The sequence below is a fragment of the Drosophila novamexicana genome, unplaced genomic scaffold (assembly GCF_003285875.2).
Source record: "Drosophila novamexicana strain 15010-1031.04,08,12 unplaced genomic scaffold, DnovRS2.1 tig00001209-arrow-arrow-pilon, whole genome shotgun sequence".
In the NCBI taxonomy this organism is placed as follows: domain Eukaryota; kingdom Metazoa; phylum Arthropoda; class Insecta; order Diptera; family Drosophilidae; genus Drosophila; species Drosophila novamexicana.
The window spans coordinates 493,856-507,839 of record NW_020824843.1 but is presented as its reverse complement, the minus strand read 5'-3'; the positions used below and the strand labels follow the sequence as shown (position 1 = coordinate 507,839).

Here is a 13,984-nt window from a genome sequence, read left to right as displayed (position 1 = left end):
AAGTTGCAACAGCAGCAGCGGCAGCAAAGGAACAAAAAAAAAAAAGTTAAGAAAATAAGGAAAATACCCAACTAGCCCAGACATGGGAACTATTTTCACGCTCAGTTGCAATCTGTCAATGCCGTTCGCCACACCGCGGCAGCAGCAATGCGCACGACACCTTTTTGTTGCCTGTTGTGCAGAGAGCTTGAAGTTGCTGCAACGCCCCGGCACGCTGGCCAGGCAGACACTGACACACAACCACCGACACACAGACACGGCCACAGCCATAGCCACAGTCGCGATGCGCTGATATATCAAAGCCGAACCATCATCATCTTATTAAAGAGTGCCAACTTAATTTGCTTGGCCATGTTGCTAGACAAGTTGTTGTCGGGGTGTTGCTGATGCTGTTGCAAGTTGCCGTGTTGCCGTTGCCTTAGTGCCTGTTGTGCTGGTCGTCTAGGTGTTACTGAGGGGCGTTACTCTAAACAGTTAGAAACGAGAAAAACAAGCTAGCTCTTTAGCACCAAATAAAATATGCTCTTCATAAATTTTTATATAAAATTACTTACACAAAAAAAAAAAAAGATTTGATAAAATAAACGAATAATATTGATTAATTTTTAAACGTAAAAAAAGTATTAAAGTCCAATTAGAAATCTTTAAAAAATAAATACAACAAATACAAAAAGATTACAAGCAACGAAAAATATATTTATGTATATATAAAGTATATTTGGAAAAAGTACGCCTTCTAGTTCTAGTTAATGCACTCTTCGCTTAGATACTCTACAATATTTTCAAACTTTATAACTAGAATACTGTTAGTTGATGCGTCTGCCTGAGGTTTGCCAAAAAAAAAGCATAAGCATCATGCCACAAATAAAAGTGCTTTTGCAACAGCTGAATTTGAGCTTCATTTTCTGCTAGAACTTCTGCTTGGGCTTTGTGTCTGCTGTGGCTGACCGCACTCAACACCTTTTGGGCTGCCGTTAGCTCAACGCTATAATTAATAGATTATCATCGACAACATTTTAAATTCGCATTACATTATTTTTTTCATTTTACTCTGCTGCCAGCGCGCCAAATTGCAGTGCCAAAGTGGAAAATGGCAGAGTTCTACACAAATTTCTCTATATTTTTCCAATGCTCAGCAAAAAATATTCTATTGACTGTTCCTCGCTTTGGTCACATACGCGGAAGTGATTTTTCCACTCCAATGACGTCGTCTCCACTTTGTTGTTATTGCAGATGTTGTTGTTGTTTTTGTTGTTGTTGTTGTGCAACAAGTTGTAAGTTACGTTTTGGGGGTGTCGGTTGTTCGCTCACGTGCTTTAACCGGCCCGCAAAAAAGAAAATCGCAAAATTAAACTTGGTTGAAGATATTGCCGCATTTTTCTATGCTGTTGCTGATAGACAAGATCAATGTTAGAGTTGTTGTTGTCGTTGATGCTTGTTGCTAGTTAGTTAGTCAGTGGGTTTCGATTACAAGAAAAACTGTTTTGTTGCAACGCCCTTGAAACGAATTTCACTTCGCTGTGGTCTCTTATGTGTGAAATTTGTTCATGACGTCGAATGGGTGATTTATTGGTAAAGGCTCTCGTCAATCAGCCCAAGATTTTCAATTAGTTATTGATATAAATATTGAAATTGATGTTTAAATCGATTTAAACCAAATTATTTTAATTGAACTTTTAAAAAGACTTGAAAATATCAAAAATGGCTTAATTATATGAATTAATAATAGCATGCATGTTTATTAATTTTTATAAGAATTTTGCTGCTATGCAAATATGTTAACTCATAATACCCGTCAATCTTGTATTTGTTGTAATTTGTTGTAGTATTAAATATTCGGAATAATTATTAAAAAAAATATTTAATATGAAGTTTGATTTAAATAAATTCAATTAATTATGTTATATTAATTCTTAATATAATTTAAAAATATTTAATAAATTTTTATTATATTTTCGAATTTTTCTACTTTGCTTCAGAACGTCCGACAATCATTAATAAATATTATTTATAAATATTGAAATAAATGTTTGATTTGATACCTTGGTAACTTGTAACTAGATTTGAAACTATTTCAAATAATATTATTCTATTGTTCTTAAGAATGTTTCTGCTTTGCGGATGTCTTATTAAAGAGTATATTAATACGTACTCATAATACGCGCTCATTCGTTTTACCAAGTCATGATATAGTATATATGATCAGTTCATTATCCTTTTGTTCAGTTCCCAGCACCTGTCATAGCCACAATACAGACCCGTTTGTGCAGTCCAAGGTGACGGGCTTTACGCACGAGCTGCCAGCTTCAATATTTACACAAGAAATTAACGTGATTGGGCTCATTAAGCATACGCTTTATTTACACAGAGCTCATAAAAAAGTCTCGTGTTTAATAAGCAAATATCAACACCTTGCAAAAAAAAGTGTGTAGAAAATGAAGATGAACCAAAGACCGAGCCTCGGATACACTTTGTGCAAAGAGTCATCTGCTTGGCTCATGCAAAGCAATCAGCAAAGAAAACAGTGACTGATGCGGCGGCTGATGACGCTGCTGATGAGTTGAGTAAATATAATTTTTCAAGATCAATGTTTATTTGTACAGCGTAGGCCAAAAATGCATTATTGGCAGCACAGTGAGGGCAGAGGTAGACGGAGAGGAAAGTGGCAGCAGCAGCAGCAGAACCAAACCTTAAAAAAAAAAAAAACAAAAACAAACAATGGTCCAAGCTTCAGACACGCAATTGCAATTAATGGGAAGTAACCAAAAACCAATGGATGCCCCGAGACGCCGTCAAGTGTGCCGTGGAAGACGCACGCACACACACAGGCATACACATATGAAGTGGCAAGTTGGAAGTTGAAGTTGAGCTCTGTGACGTCTATGCCACAGTGTCTCGGGCTCAATCTCCATCGCCGTCGCCGTCTCAGCCTTTGCCTCAAGATGTGGTGATGAAGTTTTTCACTTCAAGTGCTTTGGCAACTTGACGACTCGCCGTCGCCGCAGCAGCCACAAAAATTAAGACGTCAAGCGACGTCAATTGCTGACCAAAAAGGCCTCGAAAAACGGAAGAATGTCTACGAAATATAAACAAGCATTGATGACGACTTTGACTATGAGCAACGGGGCGACTGTCACGAACGGCTCAACACTCAATGCTCCAACAACTCACTGGCAAGTTCAATGGCCAAGGATATGCCACAGACAATAACAATTGCGTGCCACATGCAGCAGCAGGCAACAATATGAGATGCCGATTAGACTGCCGCTGCTTCTCCATCCCCCTCTCCCCCTCTCTCACTCGCTCCGTCTCTCTCTTTCTCTCAAACCTAAAGCTAAAATGCTGAAATCGATGCCTCAACGTCAGCACGCATGTTCATAAAAAACGCTAAATGCATATTGGCAAAATAATGATGACAGTTGGCTAACTAAGCCAGACAGTCAGGCAATGTGGCAAGTCAATTTACAACAACAATAACCGTAAGAGCAGCAACACTTTTGCTGCAAGACATTTTACAAATTAAGATGCAAACATAGACCAGATAGAAAAACAGGCAGAGAGACAGTCATTATTATTATAAACACGCTCAAATAAACACTGGTCAGCAAAGTTTTTGGGCTTTGCAGAATTCATTTCCAACTTTATTTCAATTGAAGAACTGGTTAGTTATTTAACTTTTTTCAATGTGAAGTCGTCCTTGAAGAGGCCTAATTTATTCACCTGAATATTAATTAGGTAACAATTTAATATAATAACAGGAATCAACCCAGTTTCTTAAATTGACGATTATTTAAAAACAAATTTATTTAGTATCTTTTGTATCTTTCATAAGTCCCTAGTCAAACCTTACTCATAATTTTAATAACATCTTTGCAAGTTTTTTTAAGTTATTTATCAGCTGTTGTCAAACTCATGGTCCACACGTTTGTGTTCTGTAGCTTATTATTTTGTTGGGCAGTGTAATTGCCTACAACTTATGTCACATTACCACAAGTGATGACAATGCTATTGCTGAGAATTGGGACAGTCAGCGCTCACGTCAACATGTTGCAAGTTGTAAGTAGTTGTGCTTGCAATCCCACATGTTGCTCGGCCAGGAAGTACAGGCAGGGGCGCTAAAGGTAAAGGCGGGGCCAGACTGTGACAACTCGCAAACTAAACTAAGCTGCATCTTAATGACAAGCCGAAACACACATTTGAAAGTGAGTGTGTGCAGCAACAATGGCAATTGTCTCATTAGCGTAACAGAACACAAGGTGCCCCAGCTACACCTGCCCCCGCGCCCACGTGAGGCAAGCTTCATGTTTTGTTAGGATACATATTGCAGTTGGTAATTAATTTGCGACTCGCAATGATTTCTCCGCATTGTTTCGCACTGAGCACATTTGCATAATTGTTTCACATGGTTCAGCTGTTGCCTGTTGCCAGTTGGCAGTTGCCTCACGTAGGTGTTGAAAACTGTGGCAGTCGCTGCTCGTTGGCCAAGTTTCTTTTTTTTTTTTGTTTCTTACTTTTCCAGTTTTGTGCGCTATCTATGGCTAATTTTGCAATTGCCGCCCGTAACTAGCCGCGATTAATCAGCCGGCCAGCAGCAACTACAGCCAATGGCATAAATGAATTACTCACATGAGCCGCGCCCGCACTTCGCAATCTAAACAAATGCAACTTAGTTAACCAAGCAGCCAACCCCTTCTGCCCACTGCTTAACACACGCCCCGTCCCCCTTCACACATCCTGACCACCTTTATTTGTTTAGGCCAGCAATTTTACTCGCATTTCGCAGTATAATTGATCATGTTTTTGGTTTTTGGTATCTGTGCTATTTGGCCTCACACAATTGTGTGCTCATAAATTTTGCCGTTTTCGCCCAACAGGAAATTATGCCAGACCAAATGGAGTTTTTGTTGTTGCTCTGTTTTTGCATCTGGCCAAATTGCAGTTTTTTTCTTTTTTTATTCAAATATTTTTACTGCCCAACACAGCAAACTTCCAATGAATATTAAATGGACATAGCTATCGGAATTGGCATTATATTATGTGGCTTTGGGAATATTATGTTTCGATAATAGTTTAAAAGTGCGTAAGAAATTTTCACAGAGGATATTTGCATTGAAGTACATTTAATGAGTGCAAAGTTATATCAAAACTTTTAAATTAAATTAAACTAATATATTTTTATAAATTTGTAATGTTGTCTTAAGTATTTATGAAAATATCGTTTTCTTCTTTTAATAAAAAACCTTTCTTCTCTATTATATATACATATATATTTTTTATACCCTGAACCCATTAAAAATGGGTATACTTACTCCGTTTCCATAAAATCGATATCGATATCCTGTTTTTTGAGCAATTTTAATAATAAGAGCTAGAGTCAACAAACTTGACATATAGCTTCTAAAATAGAATATATATATGCATTTGATGTTGGAAGAAGAGGGTTCAGGGTATCCCCTAGTTGGGAGCTTCCAACTAGAACCTCTTACTTGTTGTAAATCAAAAGTTTCAAAGGGTTTTAATTTCTATTTGACATAAAGCTCTTAATCCAATCAATACTAATAAAACAGATTCATAACATATTTAAATTGGTGCAATATATATAAATAAACTCATTTAAAACAAATCGCAGCCTTCAATTATGCTCAATTATTGGATGTGAAAAAAATTTAGTTTTCTGTAGTTGCCGTTGGCTTTTAATGAACATTGCAATCTATGCACTGCACTTATAAAAAATGTAAATTTTTTACACAATTTTATTTATATTGCAGCGTCAACCAGTTTTCCACATGGCCAACTGCACCACTTGGCACATATGTGAGTTGCATATGTGTGTTGGTGAGGGGGTGTGTGGTCTTCAAACTGCATAAAGCCCACATATGATTTTTCGTGCGTGATATATATACATATATATAATGAATATATTTTCGATTTTCCATTAGTTAGTTGCCAGCGTATTACAAAAAAGTTTAGTTTTCGGTTTTAGGTTTATTTATTTTGTAATTTTTGCCTGCAATTAATTTTGGCTTGTTTTTTTACTTTTTCTTTTCTTCTTTCCTTTTTTTGTTGCAGCTGCATATGAAAATTTATAATTTGTTTTTGTTGAGCCCGTCCGCGTCGCACATTTTGTGCTGATTTATAAACTTTCGTGTGGCATGAAAATGAATTCCATTCAGTTTCATTGAGTGCTGAAAAGTGAATGCAAATAATTTCAGCGCTTTGACTCATTAACGCAACGGGGAGTATTCATTAACATTTGCTCTGTGTGAATTATGAATAGTTTAATACATTTTCAGCGCTTTGTTAAGTATTTTTTTTTTTTATGTTGTTTTTTTGTTTCCTTTTTAATTTGGTTTTTGTGCTTTTAGCCACACAATTCCATCAAAACGTGCTGAAGGTGTGGTCCGCATCACCTGACCGCCATAATAAAAACAGTAATAATAATTTGTTGTTGTGTTTTTGTTGATATTCTTATTTAATAATGAAATGTGATTGAAGCAGCTGCACGTCCACGACGTGACCCATTTTTGAATGGCCAAAACACGCTCTCAAAAGCAACTAAAAAATAAAAAACTAAAAAAATGTAGAGTGGAGGTTATAAGGCAATTCAATCGAAAAATACTCTTAAAAATATTAAATAAAATATAAAATCTTTTAGAATCTTTTATTTTGATTCATCCAAGATTTAAGAAGTAATTTGCAAAAAAATATACTTGAATATCTTAATGCGAAAGAAAAGTTTAAAAAATATTTGATGAATTCAAAATTTATAAATACTAGAAAATATCAATAATTATAGTTAGCATTATTGGTATTAGTAAAAATACATATAATTATTAAATTTACAGTGTACAGTTTTATAATTTTATTATTTAGATGAAAAGTTAGCATTATAATTAATCTTGCTTAATATTACACAGAAATTCCTATAATATTTTGTACTCAGTGTACTATTAAATATTGTATTTAAATCTTTATTTAGCTGCGCCTCTGACCTTTAAGAACCTAATAATGGTCTAGGTCGTGAAATCCATCATTGTATTTTAATATATTTAATAATGTTTTTTCTTTAGTATCATACTTATTATATATCCAAACGAATTTCCCAAGCGACTTCAAATGAAAAAAACTGTTGCACCTTTAATTTTTGGTCGATTTAATCCCATTAGGAAATTGGCAGCGCATAGGCAAAAATTGTGTAGGAGTTTCTATGATTGTTGACGTTTTTTGTGTTTTTCACATTTTCGTTAGACACACATATTGCAGATGCGAATGTCAAGACATAAGCAATTTTCACACTTTAAATTTTCCAACACGCACCTCCTAAGGTGTGCCTGTGTCTGTGTTTGTGTGTGTTGGTGCCCCAAAAGGATTTTCACGCTCTGCGTTTGTCCTGCTGGCATTTCGTTCCAGGCCCGGTGAGGGTGACACGCATTTCAAATTGGATTTGGCCGACACCGAGACGTTGCTTTCAGTTAGTTACTGGCCAACTGGCAGCGAGCATAATTTTTTGGCAGCTGGCTTAGCCCGGCAAAAACATTAGCCAAATACTCGCCTTGAGCTACGTCAATTCGCGTTGCTAAATTCTGTTTTCCAGGCAGGCAATTCGCAGCTGTGGAGCTGACAATAAAACTGAGCTAAATTGTAGTTACAAATTAAGCAACACTTTCATACCTGAATTTCCGAGTCGCTTGTGTGTGCTCATTTATTTATTTGTTTTTTATTTTTAGTTGGATTTTTTGCTTTTTATGCGCAACTAATGAACTTTTATTTGATGGCCTAGCCCTATGTAGGCCTGAGATTTACGCGATTTTGATAGCAGTCGCAGTTGAGATTTTGGCTAGGCCCCCTCAAAACCAACACAAAGCAGCTCATGCTGCGCTTTTGCTTAATGCTTAACCTGATTTTACTTTTAATTAAACAAATCAACAGACAGCAATAACAACAACAGCAACAGCCACAACAACAACAGCAATAACCGCAACAAAAACTTTTGTCGAACGCACAAATCGCGTTTAATTTGAGTCCATAAAAAAAATCAACTCTGTTACTCGCTGGGGCGTCAAAGGAAAGTTGAAAAAGTGTTTGTCGACCTACCAGTTGCCATGCCCCCATCTCTTTTGCTTTTATCTATGACTCTCTGCCCATATTATGTCCAACTGATAATGTTAATTATAGGCTTTAAAATCATTTTACGTTCCAACAATATTGTGGCTTGTTGTCAGCTAGCTGCAATTTTTGTGGCCCCAACGCGTTGCGTCCATCATAAAAATCGAATTTGAGTTTAATTTTAATTTTTATTACAAGTTTTACTTTCGTGAATGAATTGCGGTCTGCCGCCAAGCGACACTAGCAAAACCCATCAAACTACTATCCTAAGCGATAAGATCCAACATGCAACAAGCGAAAGCACTTTGAGGGCTAAGCTTTTCGATTTGATTTACGATACCATATAAAGTTTGTAAAGTATCAAACATGGTCTATATTTAAGTGTGAAAGAAGTTAACTAAAAGGGCATAACAGACAACTGATACAGAATTTGGGTATTGTTGCTTGATCTTCTCTATGCCAGTTCAAATAGATTCTATCATAATTAGTTTGGTATATTCATTTTTATACTCTGAACCCATTAAAAATGAGTAAAAAGGGTACAATGTACTTGAGAGAACGTATGTAACAAGTGGAAGGAAGCATCTGCGAACCCATTAGGTATATATATTCTTGATCAGCATCAATAGTCGAGTCGAGCTAGCTCTTTCCGTCTGTCCTTCTATCCATCCGTCTGTCCGTATATACGACATAACATATTAACGTAGGTCGATAAGCACCGATTTCGAAATTCTGTTTCTTGAGCAAATCTTTTAGGTTTTAAGGGCATACTGAATTGGACATAAGGGTTTTAGCATTATATATAAATCATTTCTATACTCAAATTAAATACCTTTCATTTTATGGATTGTCGGGCACTTCCGACTAGAGCACTCTTACTTCGAAATTTTAATATTTTTTTATTTAGGTTTTACTATTAAGTGAACAGTAAGCAGTATTAAGAAGTCAGGAATTTTTAAAAAATATATACATATTTATTTTATTGGCTAACCTTAACATTAATAGTTTTTGCAAAACTTATAGAAATGTTCATTCAATAAAAAAAATTATTAACGTTACAGTTGCAACTTTGAAACATTTAAGCAAATGTTTTATTTTCGAAAAATGTTTTTCATATTTGCGTTAAAGAAACTTGTTAATTAAGATATATAGATTAATTATATTCAAATTGGCGTATCATCATTTGGACATATTTTAAGGAGTGACTCCGGCCATGCCAATGCTGCCAGTAAATGCATCCTTTTAACTCGTTCGTGTCTTCGACGTTAAAGTCGAACCTTTTACCGTTTAGGTTGCTAAAACATTAATTGAAAATATTGAGCATTGAGCAAACAGTTACAACATAGTTTAATAATTGTTTTTTTTTTTACTTATCTGCGCAGTTAAAATACCACTAGCTACCTTTAACTATCGAAGCACATTTCCCGTTTTTAGAATCATCATTATCGCTATCGTAGGTTGAAAAATTACTTCCTTGGTGGGATTTCATGGAATTGCCGGCATTTCCACTGTAATTGCCAATTGAAATCAACTTGTATAATGATTATGTTTGACTGTGCTTGGAAGACCTCTGCCTCTTTAATATTAAAACTATCTTTTAAATTTGAGCTTTGGATTGTTAAATTCTGCAACTCCGTTTCACATATTACAGATTTGTCATTTAGTTTTGCTAATTGTTGATCATTGTTTTTGAGAGTTATTGTATTAGCTTCGGCAACTTGTTTCAATTCAGCTACTTTCTTGTTTTTCATTTCGATTTCATTTTTAACCTCTGCAAAATGCTCAAGCATTGGGCTTACGATCCGAAATGCATATGCGCCACATTGTTCCTGTAGTTAATTTATTAATTAGTAAGTTAATTTTGTTAATTAGTACCGAATGCATTTTTTAACTTAAGTCTAATCTACCACTGATTTATTCTCAGTCGAACATTCTGTTGTCCAGGCCACAGGCAAGAAAGCTATTAAAATCGCAAACAGCTTGCAATTTTTCAACATATTGGTCGGACGTATACTTTATTTTGAAGCTTTTAAAGGAATTTTTTTAATTCACAACACAAAATGAAACTTGGCATGAACTGCATTGTTCTTGCCTTTAAATACCGTTCTGATGCTGGAAATAGTGCGGTTGCTGCTATCAAATGTGATTCATGAACTTATCGAAGTTAGAAACATATGGAATGCGGGAAAAGTCAACAAAAACAACGTTCCAATCTGAGAACGATAAAGCTAAAATTTAATATACTCTCAGCTTCGGCTCTATGACAGCCGTGCAAGCAATTAAGTTTGAATGTGTGCTAATATACAAACGTAACAGCATATTTAAATGTGGTGTTATTAACTGCTCTGGCTTTTGCTGGCAATGAAATAAATTTTGTTAGTTTTCTATTACTGACCATAACAATCCCAAATTCGTTGTGTACTGAGGTTGGCGCGTTAGAAAATCTGTATTTTTAAGTCAATGCTAATATTTATATAATTTCATTAAATTAAATTATTACTTAAATTATTATTATTATTATTAATTTTTTTTCTCGAAATTGTAATATAAATTAGACAATTTAAATTTAATTTAATTTATAATATAAAAACGTTCATAAATTAAGTTAAATATTTAATGGCACGAATTAAATAGATTTTGTTAAAGATTTTTAAAAATGAGTTTTGAACCTATCGGACAGTAAAATAAACTTTTATGTAGTTATTATATGGAGCTTTGAAAATAAATTTGAAGCAAATCGGACAAAACCTCAAACCTCACCAAAAAAGTCCATGATTCGTATTATCTAGCAAGAACACTGGAACACTTCTAAATGATTTTTTATATAGATCCTTGTAAAGAATTTTGAGCGCGAAACGTCATCCACCAAATCTTTGACCCCCATTTCCACCAAAGAGGAATACACTATTGGAAGATTGGGAACAAAGATTTCTGCAAATGAGTCTGAGGCCGATTGGATGGGAAACAAAAAAGTTTCGCGTTTTTCGCGATTTTTCCACACATGCGGATGGAATTTCCCGAAACCTTAACGTGCACCTTTATCTCATAAAGTGGCTACAGTAAAAAGCTTCCTAGCTTTTACGGTATGGCCTGTGCGTGGATCACTAATCAGTCAGACATACAAATAGTTTCTCTTTTATTTTTAATACATTTTCAAGGCTCTCGAATATATTTTATTTCTCAGCTGAAAACAACCTTAAAATTAACCTTAATCATTAAAAATTTTAAAATATGCTTTTGAATCATTTTTTTGTTAAAATATTTTTGCATTTTATAGTAATATTAATGATTATTATTTTACATGATATTGGCATATATTCAGTTTTATATTTAAAACATTGTTTGAAAATATTTTTAAGCTACATTTTAATAATAATTTTAAATTTTAAACATGTATGCTTACTAAATTACTTTGAAATGCAGCAATTATTTTTATATATTTTATATTATTCTATTTGTTTTAAATTTTCTTATATATATATATTCGTATCTGTAAGAAGTTTCGTGCCAGTCATGGAGCTGCAACAAAAAGTACGCAAACCAACTTAAGCAAACAATTGTTGGCCAAGACGCAGAGTGAAACTGTCTTGGGGGATTTGAGGCGAGCCAAGCCCCTGTATATGGCCCATAGACAGCCGGTTAATGGTTTGTAATCTAAGGCTAAGCGTTTACCGAAATCAATTTCGACTGTCAGTCGTCATATTGTGCCCAATTGTCGGTGACACTTTAGTGGACAGAATTTTATGTTGTTGTTGGTAACAAAGCGCAGATACGAATACGAGATACAGATACGCAAGTCGCTGATAACCCCAGACAATTGACATTTCAGCATTATTGAGGTGCATACCAGACTGTGGCATTTAAGGTGTGTGTATGGGGCGGCTCTTTAATGACTGATTAGTGGAGCATTTTTGGTAGGGTCTGACCCCACATGCACACACATAGCTGCTGAGCAACTATTTGTAGTCGAGAAGTTTCATTTATCAAGCGCGCTTAAACAATTCATCAATTATGTGCAAAATATTTGTGTATGTACGCCTACGCAGCAATTGTGCTTGCACCATGTGCGTCTGATGTGGCATGGAAATGTTGTTGTTGTTATTGGCGCCGGCAACTGCGTGGATTGCTCGTTAGTTGTCGTTCCGCTTGCGCGTTCATTTTTCATAATTTCCACACACTTGGTTAAAATGCAACGGCAAACCAAATATAACAAAAAAAAGTGGAAAACAGACGACTTCCGCTTGCCAACCAGTCCGGCGTTCTGGCTTTGCCAATGCCAGAAGTCAACTTAATTAATTTTTTGCGCCAAAAGCACTTGCAACTGTTGTGGCAGCAGCAGAAGCATTGACTTTAACTGCAGCATCAAGTTTGATTTAAGCCATGCGGCAGGCAACCCAAGCCCAATAAGCCTCGCCATGCTCTGGCTACCTTCACGAACAGGAAGCGTCTCCCATCGACTCCTACTTTATCTGTTTATTGCCGCTGCAGGAGCCAAGTTGCAGCTAGCTAGCTGCCCAACTGCGGCAGGTGTTGCCTGATATCTCTGATTAAATGGCGTACGCCAAATCATGGCCAAAAGCGTTCAGAGACGCACATTAAATTACGCTGTCGAGTGGGTGAAGCCCGAACGTAACCTGAGCTACAAATGCATTTGGCTGAGATTAACATTCAAGTGATTTGGTAGGCAGTGGGGCGGATGGGAAGGTGTGTTGCATGTTGCAACTACTTAAAGCTTAGCTCTGAATTGGTGTTACTCTCCAGCTAACGATGGGCGATTAGTTAAGTGTACCATGAATCAAAACACTAATCTGGAACAGTACAAACGATACGATAATTTGTGAAAATAGTTGAGGAAAATCGAAACCTCAAAAATCAGAGTTTTTCTGCGCTAGCTTCATTAAGAAATTATATATAATGCTATGATTCGATACTGACTTTATTTATTAATTTATTAACATATGGCGCACATCAAACAGACCAACAGTTGTATCAAATAAACAAACAAGCAATGCTTCAGACAACTGTATATCACCTAAAATATTGCATAAATGTTATATATATAAATTTTGTAAAAGGAATTTTAATTTTCTCTGGAAATGTGTAACGAAGGAGACATCTTCAACCCCATAAAGTTTATATATTCTTGATCAGTATCAACAGCTGAGTTAATATAGCCAAGTCCGCCTGTCTGTCTATCTAATTCCACCCAAACTCGGCATTTGTAAGTTAAACTGTACCGCCTACATTTCGGATTTTATATGGCAAAATATTCTGGTGTCAATGATATTGACACAAACTCAGCATATTCCAGCTGCACTATTCTCACATATCTGCAAAAGGAAGGTGTCTACAAGGGTATAAAATATTTGACGTGCTGAATATATTATTACTTTCTCTTTAACAATTAATTTATTAAGTATTAAGTTTTGTTCTAATTTGTTAGTACGTGGAACGTTGTTTTTGTTGAGTTTGCCTGCTTTCCATATATTTTACAATTTTACTTCGATAAGTTTATAATTCATATTTTATAGCCGCATCCGCATAATTTTCTGCCTCAGACCGCAATGGAGTTGATGTCAGGTTTTATTTTGTCGGGTCATGTCGACTTCTATCCACCATGGGTGGATTACAAACTTGGCATTGGAAATAATAAATAATGTCGTTTGTATTTTCGAAATAAAATAAAATAGCTACCTAAACAAAAACTCAATTTGTGAAAACTGCACAAATTTTTAATACAAATCAAGTATAGTCCAAAAAACTTTTGTACCATATATTATAAAACAGATATATATATATATACATATATGTATATTTACTTTTTTGCATGTTCACTACGTGCTAGGAGTTGGGGGCATTTGCGTGACTCAGCGGGAAC

General features: G+C 35.4%; 1 long non-coding RNA gene across 1 annotated transcript; it reads right to left on the bottom strand.

Moving 5' to 3' along the window:
* Positions 1-9,239: 9,239 nt before the first annotated feature.
* On the bottom strand, positions 9,240-10,412 carry LOC115766558. Its single transcript, XR_004018223.1, has 3 exons — positions 10,014-10,412; positions 9,508-9,935; positions 9,240-9,401 (listed from the first exon to the last, which is right to left on the bottom strand). It is a non-coding gene; the product is annotated as an uncharacterized LOC115766558 (long non-coding RNA).
* Positions 10,413-13,984: the final 3,572 nt, after the last annotated feature.